Source organism: Ailuropoda melanoleuca, chromosome 2 (assembly GCF_002007445.2).
Source record: "Ailuropoda melanoleuca isolate Jingjing chromosome 2, ASM200744v2, whole genome shotgun sequence".
Taxonomy (NCBI): domain Eukaryota; kingdom Metazoa; phylum Chordata; class Mammalia; order Carnivora; family Ursidae; genus Ailuropoda; species Ailuropoda melanoleuca.
The window spans coordinates 151,667,238-151,683,868 of NC_048219.1; the positions used below are offsets into that span (position 1 = coordinate 151,667,238).

General features: G+C 32.9%; 1 protein-coding gene across 1 annotated transcript in view; it reads left to right on the forward strand.

Moving 5' to 3' along the window:
• Positions 1–16,631, forward strand: part of ZNF804A (zinc finger protein 804A) — a 272,325-nt gene that overhangs the window by 113,775 nt on the left and 141,919 nt on the right. The window lies entirely within an intron of this gene.

Genomic DNA, 16,631 nt, shown 5'->3' on the forward strand with positions numbered 1-16,631 from the left:
TTCCTAACCCAAGAGTTTTTTTGTTTTGTTTTGTTGTTTTTTGGATTTTGTGTGTGTGTGTGCAAGATTAAATAGCATCATTAAGTTGGTTTGGGGAATTTCAGCCACAAAGACAGGATATAAATTACTTCACCATTCCAGTTGTTTCATCTATGAGATGGTCTTAATAATAAAACTAAATTCAGCAGTATATTATAAGGATTTAATGACCAATGGATATGTTTAATAAATATTAGCTATAAGATTATAAATTTGAAGATAAAAGTACTTTTAATATTTGTAAAATTAGGGAACAATCGACAATAACTACCCTCACTTCTGACACTAACTGTAAATTCAGGAGTCCTCAAGATCACCACTCCAACACAAAATCCAACATTAGGAGTTCCTAAGTCTTCCCTCAATTTTGATCATTTGCCAGAAGGACTCACTGAATTCACTGAAAGCTGTGATACTCATAGTTATAGTTTATTTCAGTGAAGGATACAGATTAAAATCAGCCCGCAGAAGAAATGTCTGAGGCAGAGGCCAGGAAAGTGACCTGCAGGTGGAGCATCCAATTGTCCTTTCCCGGTAGCCATGGACAATGCTAACTTTCCTGGCAATGACGTTTGACAACCACACAGAATATTGCCAACCAGGGCAGCTCTCTGGAGTCTTGCTGTTCCTTTGACCCTTTACTGGATCTCTGTCATGTAAACATGGTTGACTACCCATGTGGCTAACTTCTGTCTCCAGCCTCTCTGGAGGTAGAACTCATTTTGCAAGACCCAAAGCCTGCATCATAGATCACATTATAGGACTATCTAGCATGGCTCGGGGCTCCTAGCTAAACAAAGACACTATTATCAGGCAAAACATTTCAAGGATTTAGAGATTACCTCGCAGGAGCTAAAGGCAAAGACTAGACCTCTCTTCAGGCAAGGATAGTACTTGACTATACACTATTGAAATTCTGAACGTTAATGTCAGTATTTCAAATGGCGGTTCAAATGTATGGACAAAATACAGCTGCCCATTCTGTAAAATAGTTAATAGTATATTACTTATCATAGGTTTGGCATTGAGGTAAACACATTTTTTTTTCGAAGCGAAATGTTAATTGTGCATTAAAATAGTTTCTGTTTTGGTGTACAACTAGCTAAAATTTTATTTGCCCTCTGGATAACAAGTGACATTTTTCAGTTATAGATGAGCAATATAATTACCATTTTGTTTTTATTTATAATAAACATTTTAGCATTTTAATTTACATGTTGGCTAATCTTAATTTTTTTTTAGTCTATGTTGAGTTGTAGATATTGATTTTTATCAGTCAGATGCAAAATGTGCTTTTTAAAAAGTAGCACTGTTGGCATAAATGCAAAGTGCTAATTTACATATCATTTTGAAAGAAGTAACCTTTCTTTTTAATCATTTAGTCTCAGATATGGTGTGTGACTATACAACAAGTATTTTTGTGCATTCATTTCAATCATTATGATAATAAGCTTAAAGAGATAAAAGCTGTTCTATTTCTTATTCTGCATTGTTAAACCTGTGCAAGTGTTTCAATTACCATAATTCTGAAAAATTTTATGGCTTAAAATTCTAAGGTAATATATTCCTTTTCTTGTATTCAGTTTCTTTTTTTTTCTTCTTTTTTTTCTTTTTTTGTATTCAGTCTAAAATACCTGACAGCTGCCTTTGAATATATTTTGTAGGAATTTGAAAAGAATAAAGTATGGGGTAGGACTGAAGGAAGACTAGAACAAAGTTGATTCTGACAACCTACCTTGTGATGAGAAACAATAAGTATTTTTGCGTATTACATGGTACTTTGATAAAAATAGCATGAATCTGCAGTAAAACTATTTTTTAAGGTTTTTTGGGGGGTCTTTTTGTTTGTTTTTATATTTCACATTGAGTTTAACTGCCTTTGAATATACTTGGTAACTACTTGGTTAATAAACACTTATAAAAATTTATTGATCGGAATCTACTAGGTCCTAGAAATCTAGTAGTAAAGGCTATAGATAATGTTCCCAATCCTAGGACCTAAGAACCTAATAAGGAGCAGATCTCAAACAACCTGGTGAGAGTAGCCACATATACAAATAAAAAATATTCTGTAGCTCCCAGTTTCAGATTCTAGGGATTTTACCCTGCCATTCTGTCTAATAAAGTTTTTCTTTCTGGAACACCTGGGTGGCTCATTCAGTTAAGCGTCTGTCTTCGGCTCAGGTCATGATCCCAGGACCCTGGGAACCAGTCCCACATTGAACTCCTTGCTCACCAGGGAGCCTGCTTCTCCCTCCACCCTGCTGCTACCCCAGCTTGTGCTCTCTCTCTCTCTCTCTCTCTGAGAAGTAAATAAAATCTTTAAAAAAGTTTTTCAGGGGCGCCTGGGTGGCACAGCGGTTAAGCGTCTGCCTTCGGCTCAGGGCGTGATCCTGGCATTCTGGGATTGAGCCCCGCATCAGGCTCCTCTGCTGAGTGCCTGTTTCTTCCTCTCCCACTCCCCCTGCTTGTGTTCCCTCTCTCACTGGCTGTCTCTCAAATAAAAAAATAAAATCTTTAAAAAAAAATAAAATTTAAAAAAATTTTAAAAAGTTTTTCGTTCTCAGGAACTAACAATTTTTATCATATATGTCTGCCATTTAGTTTGGAGTTAAGGGCTATGGTTTGAAGATGCTTTTTATCTCATTCATTAATCAGGTAGCCTTAACATGACATATGCAGAGCTTTATATCTGTCTCTTTCCACCCTTTAGGTCGCTGTATTTTCATGTTTTCCAACTTTCCCTAGCTCAGTAAGCAGTATCATTATCCACCCAATTGTTCAAGTCTAAAATCTCTTAATTATATTTAATTCTCCTCTACTCATTATTCAACATATCCAAAGAATCAACAAGTTTTCCTGAATGCATCTATTTGCCTCTATTTGTCTCTACCACAAGTGGTGTTCTTGACTCACTTCTCTCTATATTTCAGCCAATGTTTCATTGACTTTGGTTGCTTAGGCATTAATTTTTATCTCTGCAAACAATGACAACCTAAATTTTTTCTTGGGCTTTCCAAGTGACAGGCCTAGCAAGGTATGTCTACCATTATCTTAATTTTTCCTCCTAGAAGTGCAATAAGAGTTGAATAAATGGAAGACGGAGAAAGTTAAGATAAAAGCAAAGAAACAAACTTTACAATTAGATATGAAATCGTATCACTGGAAACCAATGTACAGCACCATATTTAGTAGGCTCAATAAATATAAAATATTTAAAAATAAATATTTGCATTTGTATACATAATTCCAATTATTAAATATTTATATATAAACAAATTATATATATTTCTATGTAACATATAATACATATATTAAATAAAATATTAAAATGGGAGAAATGAAAGAGAACTTCACCCCATAATATTCAGTGATGGCATATTATGCATATATCTCTTTTTAGTTTATTCTTAATGAGATTTCTTCTAATTTATGCTAGAATAAAATTGGAAATGCTGCAAATTGGATAAAAACATTCAAGGAACAATAGTAATAACGTCAAAAATAGGCCCTAATTATAAAAGTCTAAGGTGAAGGGAATTTAGTAGCATAAGAATTAATTAGCTACCTGGGGAATCCTGTAAGTAATATGTGCTCATCATTGTATTGACATCTATATACTAGTTCTAGAATGTGCCAAGAACATAAGTGGCCATGATGAAAGAATCCCTATGGAATTCATCTGCCAATACCAGTATCAAAATTACATAGTAATATATGACTATAAATAAATGTTTTAGTGACTCCATTTAATGCTCTTTGAAATATCCACTTGTTAATGGACAAAAATAACATAGGAAGTGGAAAACTTTTCTATTTTGGCTTTACCACCTCCTAATCATGTGAACCTTAAACAAATGTCTTTGTTACCTAAACCTCTCAGGTCTGTGTTTCCTTTATCTACTAATTAAAGCGAGGTATTCCTGACCTTTGTAGTTCACAGATTATTATAAAATCCCAAACCAACACATTAACATTATTTTTATTAAGTACAGTGCAATTACAAATGTAAAATATTATTATAGAATGTTTTTCAATACAATAATATGGCTTCTTCACAACTCAGGTAAGCATTAGTTTACAAGTATGTGTAAAATTGAATGAGGTAACGACACATACAAACTAACACTGTATTCCCAACGTTACCAATCCACCAAACAAATGCCTGTATAATCTGTATAATCTGCACAGTTATTTTTTGATAAGCAACTCACATTGTTTTTACTTCTAAAGTAGATTTGCCCTACCTAACCCCAAGCCCAAATAAACATCTGGAGGAAGAAAATTAAAACTGTTAATAGTTTAGTCAGTACAGACAGAAAGCCCTGTATTATAATCTTGTGTCTGTATTTAATTGGTTTTTGACTGTTGACAAGTTACTTGCAAATATATTCAAGGGAGATGAAAATTGTTTATGTAACATTTTATAATACTTCATTATGTCTGCTGCATAAAGTGCTTTGTACATCAGTACATTACAGTTTTTTATATGATTGTAGCACAAAATAGAGATAACATATTTACTCAAAAATAATAGCTGTTGATATCATATTACTATAGAATATAAAACTACACAGTCTGAGATAATGTCCTAGTTTAAAAGAAAAAGTAATCTTGATCCAAATGATGAGACTGGGGCAATCGGATAGATACACTATAAACACAAGTTCTGCTACACCATTTACCATGTACACTAGCTAAAGTTCTCAATATAGAGAACAATTTAAAGATTCCATAGTTTTTTCAAAAACAAGTATTTACTTGTTTTAATACTCTTATTTAAGTTGATGTTCTATGACATTGTTTTTTTTCAGGGATGTAATTATCACTACCCCTCAGGGATCATACTTGAACAAACTTATTTGTGTTGAGATATCAAGAACAAAAGCCTAGAGTCTTACTTATATGGGGGAAGAAAAAACTGTTCTCCAACCAAATGTACAAACAGAACAGAAACTCATGCATATCTAATTTTTCTTCTCTTCTCTAGGCATTAGCAAATATCCCATCTTTAGAATATTTTACTTACTTAGCACAGATATGGAGCCAATGTCAGAAACAAAAAGATTATTGATTATAACTTTTCAGGGGCAAGATAATGTCTTAACCATGTTTTTTCCTTATCTCCTAGCATAATGCCTGGGACAGAGTTGGTAGTGGAATATGTTTATTGGATAAATTTTGACAAGGAATAAAGTTAATTTATATCATTAAATATCAAATGGTATATGAATTATTGAAAGCATATATGTTAATATATTTTTGTCACAATATAAGAAACTCTATATTATTAAAGTTTGGTTCTCATGCTTTTGTGAATCATTGTTTTTCCCAGTAAAGATCATGAATCAAAATGGGTGTATTTTTGATGAATCAACCTGGAAACAGGTTTTCATTTCATTTCAGACAATCCCAGGAAACTTACATGTTTACCAAAAGCTCACCTGAATAAACCTAAGTCCCTCTTCTAGAATCACACAGGGATCTATTTTTTTTGAAGGTTTCAAGATGTTTTCCTCTGTTAGTTAGCAATTTTTCTTATTTTATTTATTATTTATTTGTCAGAGAGAGAGAGAGAGCGCGCACACAAGCAGAGGGAACGGCAGGCAGAGGGAGAAGTAGGCTCCCTGCTGAGCAAGGAGCCTGATGTGGGACTCAGTCCCAGGACCCTGGGATCCTGACCTAAGCTGAAGGCAGATGCTTAACTGACTGAGCCACCCGTGCATCCCCAGTTAGCAATTTTTTAAAGCTGGTTCAATAATAGCATTAGTAAAATAAATTTATTTATTTATTCATTTATTTATTTATTTATTTATTTTAGGTAGACTCTTCAAAGAGTGGAAAAATTGCACTGTCCAACCTTTTCTGCTTGAGTCCATGAAAAATTAAATATATACGAAACTAAATAGAAATACATATATGAAATGTTTGAATAGAGAAACAACTTTTTTTTTCCCAAAGATTTTATTTATTTATTTGACAGAGAGCAGGAGAGCACAAGCAGGTGGAGCAGCAGAGGGAGAGGGAGAAGCAGGCTCTTAGCAGGGAGCCTGATGCGGGGGCTTGATTCCAGCACCCTGGGATCACGACCTGAGACGAAGGCAGACGCTTAACCAACTGGGCCCCCCAGGCAATGTGTAATTGTTTTCAAAATAGAATAGTTTTCTCTCACTTTTGAAGCATATATTAAACAAGCACATTTATAATATGTATTTAAATTTTGTTTAAAGCAACTTTTTTTGTTTGTATATTTGTTTTTAGAATAACTTTTTACATGCAAAATAAGTTGATCAGACCTTTACATATTTAGTGAGTAACTTAATGTTCTTTTATCTAAAATAAATAGATATTGAAAGAATTTATTTTTAAATAGGTTTAAATTTAGTATAATAAGTTTACATTTATTTTAAGCACTGAATATTTCCACATCAGCTATTGAGCACCACTGATTTACTTAACTTAAAACTGGATTCTGCTCTTGTTATTAATTCCTACATTAAAATAATTATCTCTTGTATTTTAACAGGTTAATACATAAGTGTAGATTACAATTTTAATTATTTATTATTAACTTTTGGAATAGATGACACTTTTTAGAAGGAAAAAATCAATTTTCTAATTTATGAGTTTATGACATTTCTTGCATTTCATTGGTTTCATAGGTTCCACTGAGTTAAAGTAGCATTGTAGTCAAATAAAACTTATTGATTTTCCATGTATTTAGCTTTCACGTGAAATTCTCACTCATTGATTACCTTAATGCTAAGTAATTCTTGCAAAAGAGTTTAAGATCCCATAAAAATATTAAAAAGATGTTAATTACTACACTTGTCAGAAGTTTTAATATTTTTTAAAGATAATGAAATTTTATATAATTATTGAGTTCTGAAATTGTTTAATATATGACAGCCTCTTAAAAGTTGAAGTATGAGGATTACTGAAAGTTAGAAATTGGTGTGGAATGTGCTATTCTTTCTTTTTATTGAATCTGTATGTTTTATCTTGTTTGTATTACTAAGTTTTATGTTTTAAATTTCAGGATGACTGATAACTTAGCCTTATTAGTTTCTTTAAATGATTTTGTAAACCAATGTTGCTACATGAAAATGACAATGAAAATGACTGTATTTACCATTTAGCATGGCATAGCTGTGTGGCCCAAATCACTCTAGTTGTCATCAAGTAAGCAATGGAAATAATTCAAGGCTTAGAGCGGGGAAAAAAAAAATATGTATATATGTCCAGGAGTACATTCTGCTCTGATTAATCACTACATTATGTCTCATTTTGAAAAATTAATTGAGTTTTATTTGTGATGAATTGCCATTGGGGAAATAATCACAAGAGTCAATTCCCAGTGGCAGTACTATAAACTGTGGCCTGAGGTGATGATAGTCTTACCTGGGGTAAAAAGATAGATGGAGAGGACCACAAGAAGAAGATTCAACGTCTTGTTGACTGTAAAAGTGATGATTCGTTGATTCTGAAGTCTGGGACAGAAAATTAATTGACAGCATAGTGATTTGATTGGTGCCCTTCATTGTTTCATACTTGTTTAATATCAGATTTTCTTATTTCAAGAAAAATATTGTAAAAGTTTATGCTAATTTAAGGAATTTGAGGAAGGAGGCTGGTGAAGGTTACTTCTGAAGGCAGTAGTCTGGAGGGTTCTTCCTTCCCTGGCCTCCTAGAATGACAGAAGAATTTAAATATAACCATGCATATAATCTGGAGAACAATGCTGAATGGCATGAGTATGTGGATCACACAACTTTCTTAGTTCTTTGCAATATCATTCCTTTTATAAACCTATTAAAATGAAGCTCTATTCTTTTTATTTAAAAAGTGTGGCTAAAGCAGCTAAATATGATCTAGAGCTAAGACTGCCTTTCTTGGATGGCGTGTGGTACTGCACCACTGCCACTCCGTATTCTCTGCTTAAATCCAGTGCATGGCAGATAGGGGTTCTGACATTCCACTTTTACCTGTGGCAATGAAAAGCCTATTGTGTGTTGTCATGTGATAACTCAGCAATGTTAGCAAGTTCTCTTTGAATGTTCTTCTGATCTCCAAACTTATTTGACAGAAATTCAAAAAGAGGGAAGATGCTTACAGGTGATACTATATACAGACTTCATAAAGAAAGTAGGTCTTAAATAAAATTAAATGAAAATGAAATTTACTTTCATATCCTGTATCATCCCCAGGATGTGTCCATGGCTTATCTAAGTAAAGTTAGGTGCTCCTTCTCTGCTAAATACTGGAAAAACAGCTTTGATGGATATTGGAAGGCTCAGTTGTAAAGTTCCAACTTAGCATATTTCTGATTTGCAATAAATTTTATTCATTTATAGGCCAATACCACTGTGGGATTAGAAAATACCGATCTATAAAAATGTTTATGATTGGAAACATTACTCTTTTATCTGAACCCACTTATACAACCTTCTCATCACTTTTTCTCCTTCAAGAAGGTGTCAGTGACTTCCTCATGACCATTGTCCCTGTTCACAGATCTGTCATGGTCACTTATTCATGGGTCTTTGGAAGAAATAAGTTTCAAGACATTTCCTATTTCTACTACTTATTTGTAATCTAGAAATAATGCTGTATTCGTGGAAATGCCAATAGCAGAAATTAGGAGAATTATCTTATCGTTAAGGAGGACCCTCAATTTACATTAGGACAAATTTGAAAGATGAGCCAAACTTAGTCTTTGAGATTGCCTTCCTCACACATACAATATGACTCTTCCTTCTCTGGGGAATATGATCTATGATGTGTGTGACCATGTTTTATGGAGGACTAATATTGGAAAATACAGTTGACCTGCTGGAAACTATCAAGGCTTCTCCTTAGGATTCAGAGTTAATTTTGGCCAGTTTTCTGTAATGTAAATTCTTTCTATGAACTGAGTGCTTACATTTGTCTATTCCTCTTGATAGCTCACAGGAGCCTCACCGAGCTCCAACAAGGCACCTAACTCTGGCCCTAAAGTAATTGTGTTCATATTTTATATTTCTTAGCCCATTTGTTATTTTTATACTGTGTTCTCCACATATTTATGAGGCAATGGGATGAACCCTTATGCTTCCTATATTAAGCTTTTTTTTCTTTTTGAATTTAAATGGTGGATTTTAGGAGGCAATAAAAACAGGTTCGTTACTTTTGTAGTGTTCTTAAAACTATACTGAGAGATATTGTCTTGTAATTTACAGATTTATTGATTGATAACTGCAGAATTGTGGATGATGTGAATATTCACACACCTGATTCTTAGCAATGAATATTTAAAAAGCACATGTTAATGTAAAATAACCAATTCTTGATGCATTTGAAAAAGATTTGTGTACTGCCTCTGACTTTATTAACTTCAGATGCATTCCTGATTAGTTTCTTTGTTCTAGAGTGTCCTATCATGCTTTAATAACCGGATTTTTTTTTTCTGAATTTTAGAATTCCCTTAGAAAAGGAGAAATTAAAATTGAAATAACATGCCATTCATTTAAATTTTGTCATCAAAAGAATAAAAATACTTAGGAATGCCTGGGTGGCTCAGTCCATTAAACATCTGCCTTTAGCTCAGGTCATGACACCAGGGTCCTGGAAAAGAGTCCCACATCAGGCTCCTTGCTCAGCAGGGAGCCTGCTTCTCCCTCTACCTTCTGCTCCCCCTGCTTGTGTGTGCGCGTGCTCTCTCTCTCACAACTAATAAAATCTTTTAAAAAGAGAGTAAAAATATTTACATTCCCTTCATAGTATACAAATAATTTATTTAGTGCTTAATAAAAGATTAGCTTGTTTTATTGTATTTAATCCTTACAAACTGTGTAAACATAAGTGCATTTTGACCATAGGCCCAGGGAAATAGTTCTCCGTATATATGAGTACTCATTTCTCACTCCTGCCTTCTAATTCAACAGATTTGCATACTATAACTTTGGCTTTTTGGTTAAAACTGTGTACATTATATAATGAAATGTTTTAGTAAATTTTTAAAAATTTTACATAGTGACAATTTTCTGTGATTATATTAAGTCTTCACTATATCAGATTGATATACTTACAGAATTCTTTAACATATGCTTCTGTCGGTCAAGATTTTATTTTTTAACACTTTATTTATTAATTTCCCAGATTTATAGAGCAATATTACTTACAGTCAATTTTTGGAAAGACAATATGATTTTTCATATGTAATGTGCATAAAAGAATGCTTAAAGTAGAAAACAAGACTAAAATGGCATTGGATTATTTCATGTGTACATTTTGAAATAGAATTCCAGAAAATGATTAAATTATTTTAATGTGTGGGTGCACGTGTGTGTGTTTGTAAAAGGTCTCTCCTTATAGATTTCTAACTTAATATTTTTGCCTGACACAATCCTCATTTTTTTTCTCTGCATTTATAATTGGTATGTTGAATACACTAGAGAAAACTAGAAAATTGGGCAGCTCAGTGCCATAAATTTCATGAATTTAAACCTCATCTTGGTTTTAGGTGGGTTTTTTTTTTTAAGTTTTTATTTAAATTCCAGTTAGTTAACATACAGTGTAATATTAGTTTCAGGTGTACAATGTAGTGATTCAACATCACCCAGTGCTCAACACAAGTTCCCTCCTCAATCCCCATCATCCATTTAGCCTATCCCGCTGCCCACCTTTACTGTGGTAACCATCAGTTTCTTCTCTATAGTTGAGTCTGTGTTTCTTGGTTTGCCTCTCTCTCTTTCCCTTTGCTCATTTGTTTTGTTTCTTAAATTCCACAAATGAGTGAAATCATATTCAGTCTTTCTTAACATTCCTTTTTTGTAGGTTTAACCAACAACCTCTCTGGTTTCCTTCAGAGTCTAGTCTAAATGTTCAACAACCCCCAAGGCCCCTTCTAAATTCTTATACCCTTGTCCTGGGCCCACGCGTTGCTTCCTCTTTCATTTTGTACTCTTTCAGTTTCAAGAAATATACAATCTCATTATATGAACACATGCCCACATTCTCAAATATTGTAAACACAACTTTTTGCTCTCCTAATTCAGTAGAAAATCAGGAGATCAGGAGAGTGATATTTGATCATTGAAATTCATGGCAGTTATCAACTGTAGGTCTTGTTCCCTGGATCAAAGGTGAAACCAAATATGAATCTTTGCACTCTATATTTTTCTTTTTTCTATACTTTACAAAATCTAGTCGCCAAGTCACACCTCTTAAACACATCAAACTTCCTTCATCACTTTCTGCCTGAATTATTGCAACAACTTCCATTTGGTCTTTCTAGTTCCTTGAGAGATCAATTTCATATTACCAGTGATTTTTAACTGTGGCCTTTTATTTAAAGACCAAATAGTCTTTCATTTTAGGTCTATCATGTTTTTCTCTTTTAGTCTTTCTAAATGCCTTATATATCTAGGAGAAGTAGCAATCAAATGATTTGAAAGTTGTTATCCCTAAAGATGTTCCTTACTGTTTGAAGAGTGCCACATTAAACTTAAAAAAAATTAGCCTGTTCTGAAATTATCTTGAATTTGTGTAAGAAAATGTTCTCCAGAGGATGTCCTACTTATTCTCTCATCTTTGGTGTGAGTTTCAGAATGATTATTTGTAAAAGTGGGAAAAGAACAAAATAAATTAACAAAAAAACGTAACAAATGATGAATTTGTTGACCTTTTCAGAGCATGAGTACACACGTAAGTCTCGTAATGTGTGGGGTTTCCATGATTTTCTCGAAGGCAGTTATACAAACTTAGAAACTTCTTGATGATCCCCCCCCTACTGTTTGGCTTTTTTAAATTTTATTGATTGACTATTTCAACCACTGTAAAGCCTGAAGCATTATACACGAAAAGCTATTATAATTGAGAATTTTGAAAGAAGGCATTGTTATGAGTCCTTTTAACACTACTATGCAATAATTTGTAATCTAGTTTTGCATATTGCTACATATTTCTGCGTATTATTAAAGAATTGGATGGAGATAAATAATAAGCTTCATTTAAATAGATCAATTTAATTTACCTTTAGTATTGTGATACAGGAAGGAAAAATAGCATGTTATTTGAAAAAGTAAATAAGATAATATGAAAGTATGCTGTGGTACAAAAGACTGATCATGGATAGCATATATATATATATAATTGATATATAAAAATAACATTACTTATTATTTGCATGTCACTATTTTAAGTGTTTTATATGAATGTACTACTTTAATCCTTCCAATAATCCTATAAAGTAGATATTATAATTAACTCAATTTTACAGGTAAGAAGATGAAGGCTTAAAGAGATTAACTAATTTTCCCAAGGTTACTTGGAAATGATAATGCTGGGATTCCCAGCAGATTGTCTGCCCTCATATCCATGAACTTAGCCAGAAAGTTACAAGTAATTATTTTTTAATCTAATCTAATATTTTATGCTAAGCACCTTCAAATACTGCTTTCATTCACTTAAAGTGATTTTGAAAATTAAAAAATGGATATACACTCATTCACGTGCCTTTATATTACAATGTAAACAATGATATGATACAGTATATTATTACTTATGTTTATGATATGTTATATTATGGTATGATATGATGAGTAAATTATTAAAATAGAATATTGTCCCCATTGTATTTTATGGACCACAAACTACATAAGTATTTATATTTATAACTTGAAAAGGTAGAAGGAATTATGAATTTCATCAAGTTAAAAATATTTATTTAGTGTTTGACCTCTCAGTTTTTATACTTATGCTTATTAATATTGCATCTCTCCATAAGAAAGTACTATAATACACAATTTTTTCAAATTTATTTGGCAGGGGATACAAACTCAGACACAAAAACATGCATTTCTATATATGTATATAAAATACATATATATACACAATATTTATAGTTTTATAGCATGTAAGATATACATGTAATATGTAACCTACATATTATAAATATAAGATTTTATGTATTATGTAGGCTGTATATATATATATTTGTATTAAGATACATATGGAGGTATTATTATTCCCATAACCTTTGGGAAATTATAATTAAAATTAGTATTTGTTATTGATAATAAAATATGAAAAATTTACCTTATATTATAAATCTATAAAACAAAAAGTATAGCATGCTAAATGCAGTGTATCATAGATTGAATCTTTACACAAAGAAAGGGCGTTAGTGGAAAAACTGATGAAATCCAGAAAGTCTGTAGTTTAGCTCATAGTAATGTACCAATTTAATTCCTTAGTTTTCTCAGATAAACTGTAATAATGAAGTTACTATTATTAAGGAAAACTTGTGAAGAATACTTGAATATGCTCCATACTGCCTTTGCCTCTCGTGCAAATATAAATTTATTACAAAATAAAAAAAAAAATTTAAAGGAAATATAACATGAATACTAAATAGTGTCTCTTATGGTTGCGAAAAATAAGATAGAAATAACTTGGTGCAATAGGGATATTAAGCAATTATTTTTACTCATTTCTATGAATAATATCCATGTATCATAAAAAATTGAGAATAAAAAAATCAAAAGTTATGATTTTACATACTGCAACAATAAGTCATATATATGTCTGAAACTACATATACATACATGTTTTCATTGAAAAATATGGGATTTTCTATTGAGATACTGTAGCTTAATCAAATTAAATCTCAGTAATTTCACTTTGAAAAACAATTTAATTCCTATACTGCGTCTTTATTGGGAAGAGTTTTAGAAAGGCATAATTTATGTTTATGGCAGAGTTTAGGTGGGTATGATGTGTGAATTTCAAGGTGCCATTTCTTATACCTGCCAAACATTATACCATTTCTTTAATACTGAGTCATACAAAGATAACCCCAAGCCCCTACCTCCCTCTCCTGCTCTAGCAAACAGAGAGAAGCCCGGTTGTGGGCTTGCTACATACCCCTGGTGCTTGGGATGTGACTGGGCTAAATGAACACTGTAATGAGGTCCCGATCAGGGTTTGTTTGCTGCTGTTTAGTTTTCTTCCTTTGTTTATTGGTTTTTGGTTCCTGTCCCCAGTATACCATATTGATTTCCCAACTTCAAACCCCATGGTCTCATCAAATGTGAGACCTTTCCACTCTTCAAACCGATTCTGTGTTCTCACCTATGAAGGATTTATTCAACTCACTGCCTGGCAAATGGCAAATATGACAACTGTTGGCTTTTGTTGTACAATTAACTTGCATTTAACTTCCTCTTCATCATATAAATAAAATGCTGTTTTTATTTGTGTTAACATCAGAGCAGTTAGTAAGCTTTAGAGAGCCAAAAAATGTTCTGCTTTTTGCGTCCTTACTGGAAATACTTTTCACAGAAGTTAAATTAGGTTTACTACTTCAGCACATTTTACGCGAGGTATGTTTGAAAGTCAAGAGATAAAGCTGGTTTGTGATTTCTATAGAAATTTTGCCAAACATAAAAGTGGCATAAAACCATTATGCATACAGACAAGCACAGTTGGGATATTTTCAGTCTGTCAAGTTTGCATTTTTAAAAATGTAGTAAAGCTTTATGAAAAAAAAATTGCTTTTCCCCAGTTGCGTTATCTCTTTCTTTGAATGTCAGGATACATTTGTAAATCAAATTGTGCTCAGCCAGATAATGTTCAAACCAGAAGCTTAAAGCTTTAAGGACAGTTTTTAGGCATTTGCATGGGTTAGTTTGATGTACAGAAAGTGATTAAAATAGCATTGCAATTTTCAAGGCAATACTGGAAATACAATTTACTACTTATAACAGTCTATTCAGGTACATATTTTTAAACATAATGGGAAAATCAATCCAGCAATTGTTTATTGAGTCTTTTACATGCTAGTCACTATGCAAGAGGCTTGGAAGGCAAGTAGGAAATAACAGCACGTAACTAAACAAAACGAAAGCAAGTTCTGAGCCCTTTATCGCCAGAGATGTGCAAATAAGTTTGAGGTGATATTTCTAAATGCCACAGTCCAAGTGTGTTTATGCACAGAATGTATACAATAGAAGTATCTGAGATTGCGCAAGGGTGTCATGGCCGTGTCCGTTAAACAGAACACGAGATGGACTTTGGGAATTTTATATGGACCTGACAGCGTTCCTAGCTGCTCCTTATCTCAGGCCCCAGTGAGATTCTGAGATTGGGATTATGAGACTAATCTGACCCGCATTTCTCAGGACCACTATGTCCTCAGTCCTTGCAATCCAATGAAAACATATCCTATAGCTATTTCTTCCCCCAAACTGCTCTGATGCTAAAGAGGATGAAGTTATTTTTATCACATTCCATGATATCTGCTTTCTTTGTGCCCCCCCCCCCAACTTGTTTCCTTCTCTGTTCTTTCTCTGTGTTCTTACTGTGCTCCAGCCCACAGCCTATTTTAGTGCTGATCTCTCTGCCTTGGATAAAATGCTTTAATGGTATGTTTGCCTATGGTCTTTTTCATTCATTCAGCACATTTTTATTGAGCATCTACTATTCACTGAGCATTGTTCTCAGTGCTGGGAATGCAACAGTGCATAGAACATGCAAAAAATCTTTACACTTCTGGCTCTAAATGAGTACATCTTATAAAGTAATACATGTTATAAAGAGAAAAGTCATGGAATAAGATCTGACTCTTCTTTTTTTTTCTGGCTGATAGTCTGTTTCACAGTGTACCATCTACTTTTAACAAGTCTAAAGAGTCTTATTTCCAAGAGCAATCAATTTATTCAATCATTTGTCTCATATTTATTCACTTTTCAACTAGACATGACTACTTGAAGACATAGCCATTTAAAGACAGGACTAGGCTTTTGTGTTGTATGGTACAGCTTCTTTTTATGAATTGTTTCGTGAGCCCCAATGAAACTGTCTAAAAAATATTAATACTTCACATGGATGACAGTAGCTTGTTGAAAGAGCCATATCTTTAAAACTATATTAGCCAAGACACAATTATACCCAAGGAAATGAGAGGGAAGAAAGAAATCCCCGGAAAGATAGATCCCTTTGTTGAATGTCCCTGGGTGATTCCCTCAAAGTAAGGAACACCAAAAGATGTGTAGAGATCTATTAAAGACAAAGTGCCTACTCGTGTGAAAGATCCTGAAGTCATAGCTGAAATTTATTTGACTGATGCATTGCCTTGTAGCATAGGATCTAAAATCAATTAAACCCCACTGTGAATAATAATTTTCAGATAACATCTCAAACAGTGTGTTTATTAAAGATCTTTTAGAGATTATCTCCTCATAAAACACTGGGGCTAGGTGACAGAGGAAAAGTGAGATACAATTTTTATCAAAACATTTGTCTACTGGAAAAGAAATTTGTGAAAGAAATATTCATACAATATAAATTAAATGTGAATTGAAAATGAGTGTACATGCAAAGGGAAGTCATTCTGGAGTTTTTAGAAAAAAATCGTTGAAGTAAGTTGGTACTTAAATCTAGGCTTGAGTAGGATTTCTATTAGGAAAAAAAAAACAACTTGAAAATCATATTTTTAAGTGCAAAAAAAAAACCCACTGAATTTTCACATTGGGACATAGAGGAATGATTGTAGGTGTTTAATGATTGAGGGTTAAGCAAGAAGAGAAACACTAAAGGGAGACTAAATAATT